Consider the following 12,995-nt stretch of genomic DNA (forward strand, 5'->3'; position numbering starts at 1 on the left):
GTTTAGAATTTTTTGTTTACTCCTATATGATTTTGGGAATGTTGTTCCACAGCTAAATGCCGTTTCTTGCACTAAGAGGTGAAGAGATTGGCACTTCGTATTTGTACAGAATTACGGTACTGGCGATGTCAACAGCGTATATTGCTTCATTCGTATCCATATATTATAGGTTTCTATTTATAATCTAGCAATAGAAAAAGATCCAATATAGTTGACCGCCAACAGTTCATCTCTAGTTGGTGATGTGACTTATCATCTACACATGGAGCAACTTTTTGAGGAAAGCTTGACTGGCCAGAACGGAACCTGTTTTACTGTATCAGAGACGGGTGTTATCACCTTAGATGGAACACGTGACGAAGATGGATTATTATCTACACATGGGGCTGGACCACTCGGTCCTGATTTACGCAAACGATTTTGTTCGCCGATGAGATTGAAAGAACTTTAATGATCTATCAAGCGCTAGCGATGGAACAGGTTGCTCGACATAACTGTCTATGTAGCAGACGAGTGCCTTAACTGGTCAACTGACTCTCGCGATGGAAGCCAGCGGGTTTGTTGACTGTCATTTACATCTAAGGTAAGAACTGCACAACGTCATAGATGGAGGCAAGGGCACGACGAGCAGCTGTTTTCTTTGTGGGCATAGGCCGGTCGCGAATGGAAATAGAATCACAACATGAGGTTGTTGTCTGCGAATGGTGATGCTGGGCGTTATCACCATAGGCGTGACAAGTGCGATCTATAAAATCGATTCCAGTTCTAGTATGTTTCAACCAAAAGACCAATTACTTATTTTTAATATTTTTATTTAGGGTAAGAGACCTTTTCCTATGACGCACTCTGAAATAAATCAGATCCTCATTGATCAACATATCAGAGAGAGTTTGTACCGTAAAACGGGGTAGCTTTGATAGTGTGGGACCCACCATTTTGTTCTAAAAAATCATCTTCATATTCAAAATATTTTTTTTATCTAATTTGGACGCAACAAATCTCTTTTTGTTTTTTTTTCTCCATGTTGCCGTACGGTAACATGAGGCGTTGTTAAAAATCAAGCTGGATTTTATCAAAACAAAATCCCTGGTCTCCTGATTATAAAACGAAGCCAAACTTTAAATTTTCAAGTGCACAAGACTGGAGAATCTGACAACAGTTCGCGTTGAAAATCAATCAAATTGCTTGCTTGGTGGTGGTGACCAATGGGATAAATTTTCATCGTGGAGCGCTGTTTGGTTCTCAAGTTTTGTGCTCTTGAAAATTTGCGATGTGGCTTCGTTCTATAATCATCTTAATTAAGGCTAAGTAGCCCGTCATTCGTTTTGGCAACAATTATGACTTTTCAGCTTGCCTTTCAAAGTGATATAACTTAGTCATGGTAGTTTATATTGACTTGAAAAAGTATCACTGTACGCGCTAACATGCATACAGCATGCAGATACTCTTTCAACTGTGTCAGTGCAAAACCAACTGGTTTTCTTTGATTCGAAATTGTGAGATGAATTAGCAACAATCATTAACGACGCGTACAAATGTCAATGACGGCCTACTTCGCCTTAACGCCGTTGCGACGATCAGCTGTTCCGAAACGTAAAATGGGTTGTACAGCAGTATTGTTTGTTATTCGCTCCCAAGACGACAATTCGTCCGCTGGGGTGTGCTGCTGTCGTCAGATGATGGTTTCCGAAAGCAATGTCAAACCCATTCATGGTTTCAAAACATTCGGAACAAAATATTTATTTTCACCGTTTAAGTGAAGTAATGCATGACATTGAATGAGATCCAATGGTAGAGAATTCATTTATCTACCCAATGGTATTTTTAGGGGCAGCGGAGAATGTCCCGAAACGAGTTTTATTCAAGCGCAAAAATCGCTCAGGCGAAAGTTCCAATGAAACTAACCTCACATATACTGGTTTTCCAACCTCAAACTAGTGCTCCTACCAGCCGGATCTCATTTTTTATGAAAGTAGTGTAATAATACAAGAAACAAACGTATGAAGAACATAGAAAATGAATATTCCTACCTTCTCCGCCAAACTATTTCACTGTTAACCGTATTTTATCAGGAAAATAAAACATTTTTCCCCACAGCGGCATGTGATGGATGCGTGAAAAATCAAATCTCTCATCATCTGACTAGTTGCGCTACCAAAATATAGATGGCCAACAGTATGTTGCGTTTCGCGATTAGAGGCGTATTGTTTACAGTTGTTGACAGTTCTAGAAGATTCAGCCACATGCACACAGCAAACCGTTTATCGTTTGAAGCAAAGACCGAAAATGGCCGATAGTTCTAATGATCCACAAGGTCGAATGGGTAATTCACTGGGATATGTTAAGATAATTTCCATCACCTAGAAGCCGCCGAATGAATTTTCAGGTCGAATGGATTGTGATATCAAGATTCCGCGGTATACCGTTTTGACTCATATTCCGAACACTTAAGGCCAACAGTGACTTCAAATGCATCTGATTGGCATAAATTGGCTGATATTTGTGTAAATTTTAATTTCTTCGCCAAGTTAGCTGTTGAGTGTACCAATAACAATGTTGATTATTCTGTCTCATATTCCAAACACCTTGATTCAAATTCCGAACAGCACGAATAAACCGTATTCAAATGAATAATTTCGCAAATAAATTAATTTTAGCTTGTTTTACTGATTTCAAACTAGAGAATCATCACTACTCCCGCGGTATAAATTATATTGGAAATGTTAAAATTGAATTGCAATTGGCTGCCATTTCCTTGTTATTTGGTGACATATTTCAGCGAAACATTTCAACCAAATCGCCATACAAAAACCGAGTGTTCGGAATATGAGTCTGTTCGGAATTTGAGACAAAATGGTAATCAAGATCAAGATCAAGATATGGATCAAGATAATTTATATTACCTAGAATCCCGTAGTAACCGCTGTGAAACAGAACTAAAAAGAACAATCTTTGATTAAAAGATGGAAAAACACTGATGGCTAATACATTCAATTATTAGCCAGAAGTAAATGTGCAAATGTTATTTCGGCCTAACCACCCTTTCAGCACATAACATATGTGGAACTCAGAAGTGAAAGCGAGTTGAAAAGTTGTACCCACTTCCAGCTGCTGGCAAGTGGTATATTTATGTCGAATTCGTTTTTGAACCTAGGTTGGAACTGGCGCAACCCGTTCTGAATCACAGTTCCAACCCCAACCCGATTCAGGTTCGGCCGAACTACAATTTGCTTGACGTTGGTTTGTTTATGTGTTGATCACCGACTCAGTTCCTAAAAACGAAAACGACATTAGTATAGAAGACATCAAACTGTCATTACCAATAGTAAACAAAAAACATATGATTCGAGTAGTAGACCAGTTGCTGCGAAGATTATAGACATTAAGATCGGGGGACGGTCGACAACGTTGGGAAGCAATGTCTAAAGATGTTTATTTTTTCATAAAATGTATTTTTTTCTGTCATACTATATAATATTCATGTTTCATAACAACAGAATGTGATCGTTTTGGAAATATTATTTCCTATCAAAAAACTTTCTGCTTCATAACGTGAAAAAGCTTTTGCTTTCCAAAATCCTTCCATTCATTCACCTAAAAAATACAATATGCTAGAAACAACACAGATATCTAATACATTGACTAAATTATCTCGTATGCGAGTGGTGTAAATCTAATTCTTAGCTTGTACCATAAATAGTTATTTTCATTCCCTTCGTTGCCACTCTGGATATATGTTATCTTTGGTTCATTTCAATACAATGCCACATTGGGCCAGACCGCAAAATTAGATGAAAAAAAATATTTTGATTATGAAGATGATTTTTTAGAACAAAAATGGCTGAGGCAAAAATGTTACATGTGATTAGGACTACATTTTGACATTAAGTGACATTAGGGTGCACCAACAAAATACGGAAAAAAATTTTGCCAACTTTTGTGCTTTTCAATTTAACGCTTTTAAGTGTTCTATCAAGTTGATCTTTGTTTAATTTTGAACAACTTTGCCGAAGACGCCAATCTTGTAAGTCTACTGTAGCCGTTGCTATGGCGTTTTCAATGACGCAGGGTAGGGCGGTCCGCAGCAGGGACGACAGTCCAGGGGCTTAACGGACCCCCCCCAGGACCTCTGCGAGTTGGGGAGTTGCCCAGGATGTGGTGAAGTTCGCAGTGGGCTCTGATGAACCTTCATAAAAACCACAAAAATCCGAATGCAACTCTGTCACAGCGACCGGTGCCGCTTAAAGTACCATAGCCCAAACTAACAGGAGTGCCAACCGGCACATCAGGATTGATACCAGTGAGATCCTGATTATGGCATACTGGTCGCGATACAAACGGACAAGGCATGGAATTACGAGTAGGAGTGCTTCGAGCACATTGGGACCAACGCCAGTACGGCCCCAATTATGTATACTGGCAGCGCACGACAAAGGACAAGTAACGGTATATGTACTGGATAATATGCTTTGAGGCTGACAGCGGCGACATTCTACTCCCTTAGTAGGGTCGGGTGACACTGGCCCGAAACGGCGAGTGGGTTAATGGCGCAGGCTGCCCCCGTCCCGTAAAACCGTGGCAGGCCTTAGAGTACGTTCCAAATCCGTCGCCTGGTTGTTCCAACTGGGCGGGAGTAGGCTCAGATGCCATTACCTGACCTGCGCCGATCCGGCTCTGAACATAGTACCCCATAAAGGACTATGTCAACCCTAGCATGGCCTCCCTGCTTGCATAGATAACCATGGGATTATAAAGGCGACTATTCCAGCGGAGATGGATAGCGGCTCTTAGGGGGACCCATAAGAGATGATCAACCAAAACAAACAACTAGCGGAATGTGAAGGAGAGGCTTCTGGACCTATCAGTAACCGGCTAAGGTTCCCGCCAAGGAAGGAGGCGACCAACTTTATTGGAAACAGTGTGGGCAAAAGCCTAGATACTGTGACGACGGCAGGCACTGGCCGCTCCAGTGCAACATGTGTGGTGACCGATGGCCCGGGACTAATCGAGGCCATGGATCGCAATAGGGAGTACCTCCCTAAAATGCAGGTAGCTGCTGAGCAACTTGATGTCATCATCGAATATGTTAAAAGCAAAACAAACATCAGCAAAGACTTGAAAACAAGTCTACTGAAATTGCGACAATCAGTCCTAGCTGCAAAGCAGGACTACGAGAAAGCCAAGGAACAACTGGGCAAGGTAGAAGGCCAAAAAGACACTAGGTCGTGTCAGACCGAAGTGTTTTCCTTCACAGGCAACGCGAATATATCTGATGATATCATTCGATACGCGATGCGGAAGAGGGAAGCTTCCGGGGATGAATACGTGGCGAAAAGACGTATGGTTGCTAAGGGAAAAGTAACCTACGCGGCCGTCCTCCAAAGCGGAAAAGCTGGCACGAGCCAAGCCCCGCGATCAAGAGAACATGGCAACAAAGGAGAGGCCAACACCAATCCTAAGGCCAAGAAAGCCAAGAAAAAGGAGCCACGGGTTAACCGGAACCAGGCAGTGCATCCACAGGAACCACGGGCGCAAGGCAACAGCAACCCGTGGATACGAGTTGGAAATAAGAAAAAACAGAGGAAACCGAAAACGGAGCCCAAGGAGAGCGCTAAACCGAAAACAGCGAAACGTAGGAATTTAGGCGAAGCCCTCGTTATCAAAACGGAGGAAGCAAAATACGCCGAGGTTCTGAAGGCGATGCGAAGCACAGAGAAGCTATCGCCATTGGGCGCAGACGTGCGAAGCATAAGGCGAACTAGGATTGGTGAAATGATCCTAGTCTTAAAGAAGGACGCCAAGGAAAAGGGTACAGTCTATAAGCAACTGGCACAAGAAGTACTTGGTGACGAGGTTGATGTAAGATCCCTTACTGCTGAAGCGACTCTCCAGTGTAAAAATCTGGATGAGGTCACCGATGCAGCGGAGGTCTCGGCTGCCCTCAAAGAGCAGTGTGACATCGACGTAGCCAGTAAGGCCATCCACCTTAGAAAGGGCCCGCAGGGCACCCAGGTGGCGGCGATCAGGCTGCCGGTCGCAGAGGCCAACAAAGCGAAGAACTTGGGCATACTCAAGGTAGGCTGGTCGGTTTGCCGGCTGAGCATACAACAGCCTCCTGAAGTTTGCTTCAAGTGTTTCGGGAAGGGCCATAAGTCGTGGAATTGCAATGGTCCCGACAGAAGTAAGATGTGCAGAAAATGCGGCGCTGAAGGCCATAGGGCAAGCGATTGTAAGCAAATCGCTAAGTGCCTAATATGTGTCGACAGAGCAGACAACGGACACTTAACGGGCGGACCCAAATGTCCGGGCACAAGCGGAGTATCAAAGCAGCCAAAACGGAAGTAACACAGTTAAATTTAAACCACTGTGATGCAGCCCAGCAGCTGCTTTGGCAGTCAGTCTCGGAAACCAAGACTGACGTGGTGTTATTATCGGACCCATACCGCATACCAGCCAACAACGGGAACTGGGTGGCGGATAGGTCTCAACAGCTAGCAGCTATAGGGACGACAGGACGATACCCAATCCAAGAAGTAGTCTCTAGCTCAAATGACGGTTTTGCGATAGCAAAAATCAACGGCGTGTTCTATTGCAGTTGTTACGCGCCCCCAAGGTGGTCGATTGAGGAATTTTCCCACATGGTTGACAGGATGATGGCCGAACTAGCTAATCGGCAGCCAGTAGTGATAGCTGGCGACTTTAATGCATGGGCAGTGGAGTGGGGTAGCCGCTGCACCAATCAAAGAGGCCAGCTATTGTTGGAATCCCTGGCCGCATTAAATGTAGAGCTGGCAAATGTGGGTACAGTGAGTACCTTCCGCAGAAATGGTGCAGAATCGATCATCGACGTGACGTTTTGTAGTCCTAACCTTTTAGGTACCATGAACTGGCGCGTTGATGACGGTTATACTCATAGCGATCATCAATCGATTCGCTATAGTATAATACCAGGCGGGCAGAAGGCAGCGCGATGTAACTCGACCCAAGCCCGAGGATGGAAAACAGCGCGCTTCGACGGCGAAGTATTCACTGAAGCCCTGAGGCGCGAACGAAACACTCTGGACCTAAACGGTGAAGAGCTAGTTGCTGTGATATCACGAGCGTGTGATGCTTCCATGCCGAGAAAAGCCCCTCCTAGAGAGAACAGGCCGCCAGTGTATTGGTGGTGCGAATCAATTGCAAATCTTCGAGCAATCTGCCTTCGGGCTAGACGAAGAATGCAACGCGCACGCACAGAAGCACAAAGAGAGGAACGCGGTGCAGCATTCAGAGAGGCAAAGTTGGCTCTCAAAAAGGAAATCAAGAGTCGAAAACGGGCATGCTTTGAAAGTCTATGCGAGAGTGCCAATTCTAGTCCATGGGGTGACGCCTACAGAGTGGTAATGGCTAAGACCAAAGGAGCCATAGCACCCCAAGAGAAATCGCCCGAGTTGCTGCGATCGATAATCGATGTACTCTTCCCGCACCATCCCATAAGCCCATGGCCCCCAGCGCCGTATGCGGCAGATGAAGGAGAAGAAGTGGCGAGAGTGACGAACGAAGAGCTGGCAGAAGTCGTGAAATCATTCGCGTCAAACAAGGCACCGGGACCCGATGGTATCCCGAATGTTGCCTTAAAAGCGGCAGTGAACACGGATCCGGACATGTTCAGAACCACGATGCAACGCTGCATTGATCAAGGAATCTTCCCGGATGTATGGAAACGACAGAAATTGGTGCTACTACCAAAGGCGGGGAAACCACCAGGTGACCCGTCGGCGTATAGACCTATCTGTCTACTAGATACGACGGGCAAGTTATTGGAGAGGTTGATTCTCAACAGACTAGTACCGTATACGGAGAGTGCAGACGGCCTGTCCAACAACCAGTTTGGATTCAGAAAAGGTAAATCTACTCTGGACGCCATCCAGTCGGTCGTTCAAACAGCTGAGGTGGCAATCGAGCATAAAAGGAGCGGCATCCGTTACTGCGCGGTTGTCACTCTGGATGTGAAGAATGCGTTCAACAGCGCAAGCTGGGAAGCAATAGCACACGCGCTTCACCGCCTCAAGGTACCGGTGCAGTTGTGTAAGCTTCTAGAAAGCTATTTTGATGGTAGGATTCTACTGTATGACACAGAGGAGGGGCAGAAAAGCGTTCGAATTACCGCGGGAGTACCTCAAGGTTCAATCCTGGGCCCGCTGTTATGGAATGCGATGTACGATGACGTACTGAGGCTGCCCCTTCCGACGGGTGTTAAGATTGTTGGCTTCGCCGACGATATCACCCTAGTGGTCTATGGTGAATCGATGGAGGAAGTAGAGTTGACAGCAGCGCACTCTATTTCCCTGGTTGAGGAGTGGATGAAGTCTAGGAAACTAGGACTGGCCCGTCACAAGACTGAGGTGGTGGTGGTCAACAACCGCAGGTCCGAGCAACGGGCGCTTATCTCGGTAGGTGATTGCACCATAGAGTCCAAGCGATCCCTTAGGCATCTTGGGGTAATGATCGATGACAAGCTGAGCTTCGCTAGCCACGTTGAATATGCCTGTAAAAGGGCATCTACGGCTATAGCGGCGCTTTCGAGGATGATGTCTAACAGCTCTGCTGTAATTGCCAGCAAACGCAAGCTGCTGGCAAGCGTGGCGCTATCCATACTAAGGTATGGAGGACCAATCTGGTCAAAAGCGCTTAGAACGAACAGAAACCTAAAGCGGTTGGAAAGCACGTACAGGATAATGTGCTTAAGAGTAGCAAGTGCATACCGGACGGTATCTAAAGAGGCCGTGTGCATCATAGCCGGGATGACGCCCATCGGGCTCATCATCAAGGAAGATGTTCAATGCTTCAACCAAAGGGGTACCAGAGGAGTCCGCGACACGTGTAAAGAGGAAACGCTCAGAAGCTGGCAGCAGGAATGGGATAACTCCACTAAGGGTAGATGGACCCATCGACTAATACCAAATGTGTCAGATTGGTATGGTAGAAGCCATGGGGAAGTGAACTTCCACCTGACGCAGTTTCTGTCAGGACATGGTTGCTATAGACAGTACCTGCATAGGTTCGGGCACTCAGAATCTCCTGCGTGCCCCAATTGTGCTGGTGTAGAGGAAACAGCGGAGCATGTCGTGTTCGATTGCCCCCGTTTCATTGTTGTGAGAGGTCGCATGCTCACTACATGCGGAGGGGACACGTCCCCCGACAATATTATAGAGAGAATGTGTGCGGATGCCGAGTGCTGGAATGCAGTAACCACGGCTGTCACTCACATTATGTTAGAATTGCAGCGTCTATGGCGCGCCGACCAAGAGTTGGCTGCAGAGGATTAGCCCTGCCGAGGCTGGTCCCTTGTAACATTGTTTAAGTCGGCTAGGAGAAGCAGTTTGCCTAGGCTACTTCTGCTACACGTGTTGTGCTATATGCACTGGTCCCTTCCCGAAGAAATACCGTAAGGTGGTTCCGGGGAGATGAGGGTCTGAGTCCAAGGGTCATGTCGATGCACTGTTCACCACTTGAGCAATTCTAAATGAATTGCTCATGCACAGTGCATAGGCTGGTTTTAGCGGGTCGTCGTTGGTGCGTCATCCCCGCATTCCCTGAGTTATCTTCTCAGGGGATCTGTTTGCAGATTTCCCCCTTGTAAAAAACAAAAAAAAAACAAAAAAAAAAAGGGTAGGGCGGTCCATGAAAATTTGATATTTTGCGCATTACTTTTTTATTTCATATTCTACCAAAATTACGCCTTCTACAATGATCTAGAACTAATTGAAACGCGTATTTTGGTGAAAGAATTAAATTATTCTATTCATTCGTTTATGAGATATGACCATTTTTATTCCAATAAATAATATTTTTCGAACTTCAATAGCTTCAAGAGGGGAAAATCGGGGATGCACAGGATTTGAAAGGTATAACTTAGAGGTTCAAATGGTATATGGTATCTCCGGAGGATATTGGAGGATTTACAGTTTAATTTTGATGTGAAAACAAATAGTTTATACAAACTCATGATTTTAGTTGAAATATTGAACATTACGGCAAAGTTCTAAACATAATTTGGGTGAAAACTGTTCAACTGAATATTTTTTAGCATATTATACTTATTTATATAATGTTTAGATTCATATTTCGAACACTTGCGATTTACGCTGACTTGAAATGCAACTTATAGGCGAAAATCAGCCTGAGTTGATGATAAAAATATTAATATACTAGTGGTCCCGGCAAACTTCGTCTTGCCATCAAGTAGGCTGTTGAAAAACGCTTTTGATCATCCCATATAAAATGACAGTTTCGTTCGCGCTCGTTTTTTCAACTTTCCCGGTGAATATCCTGGGATTTTTATACACACAAACACGTCGGAACCCTTGACGAACAAAACAGAGAAAGAATCATTCAAATCCGTTGACCCGTTCGTAAGCCATTTCGTGACATACAAACACCATTCCATTTTTATTTATATAGATTCTTCTGTTTCTTGGAATTAACGTCCCCACTGGGACAGAGCCGGCTTCTCAGCTTAGTGTTCTTATGAGCACTTCCACAGTTATTAACCGAGAGCTTTCTTTGCCAAAGTTTCCATTTTCGCATTCGTATATCGTGTAGCAGGTAAGATGATAATCTATGCCCAGGGAAGTCAAGGAAATTTTCTTTTCGAAAAGATCTTGGACCGACCGGGAATCGAACCCAGAAACCTTCAACATGGCGTTGCTTTGTAGCCGCGGACTCTAACCACTCGGCTAAGGAAGGCCCCGAAAAACTTACAATAAAAGGAGATATTAATATATCTCCTTTTATTGTAAGTTTTTCGCAAAAGCATTGAACAACATTTTGTTTCTATTGTCAATCACTGTGGTTATTCTGCCACATATTCCGATCACTGTGATTGGACTATGAAATTGGTAATGCTTTTTGGTTTTGTAGAAAAATTACTTTGCAATGGATTACCTGCTTCGCTCTTGTGCACAGTTGATCAGCAGAAGTTTTCTCGTTTTATTTTGTATGGGGAAAGGCATTTAACTTCAAATTTCCCGTAAATGAAATCATTAGTCAAAATATATTTGGTAAGCGTGATCACCATCACACACAATCGGTACCAAATATTTTTTTCGAAAATAGTTTCCAATTTGGAGAAATAATTCGTTCGCCATACAAATATTTTAAAATTATACGGTAAATCCTCAAATATTCTCCAGCGATACAATATACCATATAAACCTCCAAGTTATACCTTTCAGATCCTGTGCAAATTGCATCCCCGAGGAACCTTTTTGAGATACTGACGTTTGAAAAATATAATTTTCGAATTAAAATGGTATATCTCATAACTTAAATCTTTCCCTAAAATACGCGTTTCAACTAGTTCTAAATCTTTGTAGAATGCGTAATTTAGATAGAATTGGAAATAAAAAAAGTTATGGGCAAAATATCAATTTTCATTGACTACCCTACCCTGCGTCATTGGAAACGCCATAGCAACGGCTACAGTAGACTTACAAGATTGGCGTCTTCGAAAAAGTTGTTCAAAATTAAACAAAGATCAACTTGATAGAACATTTCACAGCGTTAAATTGCAGAGCATAAAAGTTGGCAAAAATATTTCCGTATTTTGTTGACCACCCTAATGTCACTTAATGTCAAAATGCAGTCCTCATCATATGTAACATTTTTGTCTAAGCCATTTTTGTTCTAAAAAATCATCTTCATATTCAAAATATTTTTTTTATCTAATTTCGCGGTCTGGCCCAATGTCGATTGATGTATTGGTGGTATAACTCTTTTGACATTTCGATGTCCTTATACCAGCATGCAAATTTTAAAGTCGGTGCCACTTTTTGAGCTCGAGCTCCACTTATATTATGTGCTTTCAGCCTAACAATCCCTTCGACCTAACATCCCTTTTGGCCTTTCGGCCCTTTTGACCTTTCGGCCCTTTTGGCCTTTCGGCCCTTTTGGCCTTACGGCCTAACGGCATTCGGCCTAACGACCTGCACCCTCTCCACATTATTACGCCCTTACTGTGCTATCCGAAGCAATGACGCAGTTGACCATGTTTCTCCGAGATAATCGGCTACTCATATTTAGTCTCAAATCAGCTGCTCAATACGAATGGAAGCATGTAAATGTAATATGAACCATATAAAAAATTTTCCAGGTTGACCTTCACCATGCAAACAGCATAGACATATGTAATAGAAAGGATTCTCCTACTTTTGTAAATGCTATTCGACAGAAGGCTCTTGATCTCATGATCTGTAGTGACCTGCTATCGGAGAAGATTGTGGACTGGATGAAGATATTCGATTTTAAAGCTGGATCAGAAATATCAGAAAGCTATAGACACCCAACGAAAGCAAGCTGAGATTCAGAATTCGTATAACGGTGAACGGTTTCATGACTGAAAAATGCCCCTATTGGGATCATTGACTAAATGATCTCATCCTATGTACCTTGGTAGAATGACATGCTGGCAAGATTACGGAAGAAATTGTTCAATACAGGAAAATGAAGATTGGATTGAATACTAAAAAGCAATAACTAAATACAACAGAGAACTTAGGTACGCCAAACGTAAGGGCCTTTCGGGTATGTAAAAAACGTCAACAACGTTCCTGCTACTACAAGGCTACACAAAGTCCTTTCAAAAGACCATTCAAGTGGTCTAAGCAGTCTCAAAAAACAAGACGGCAGTTTTATTGTTGACTCTTCGTAAACATCGGAACATGATGGGAACTAATTTTCCTGAACCGATCCCATATTCGGATGAAGAACAGGTCTTAGGTGAGGCAAGATATGTATGGTCAATAAATGCCTATCAGAAAGCATGTAATATCTTCACGCCATCGATGGTCGAATGGGCATTGAGCTCTTTTCAGCCTTTCAAATCTTCCAGGAAAGATGAAATTTTCCCTCCCTTACTACAACAAAGCTAGTGTTACTCATACTTATACATTCCAAGAGTGTGGCAAAAGGTTCGAATTGTATTCATTACAAAAGCTGGAAGAAAGGATAAAACA

This window comes from Aedes aegypti, chromosome 1 (assembly GCF_002204515.2).
Source record: "Aedes aegypti strain LVP_AGWG chromosome 1, AaegL5.0 Primary Assembly, whole genome shotgun sequence".
In the NCBI taxonomy this organism is placed as follows: Eukaryota; Metazoa; Arthropoda; class Insecta; order Diptera; family Culicidae; genus Aedes; species Aedes aegypti.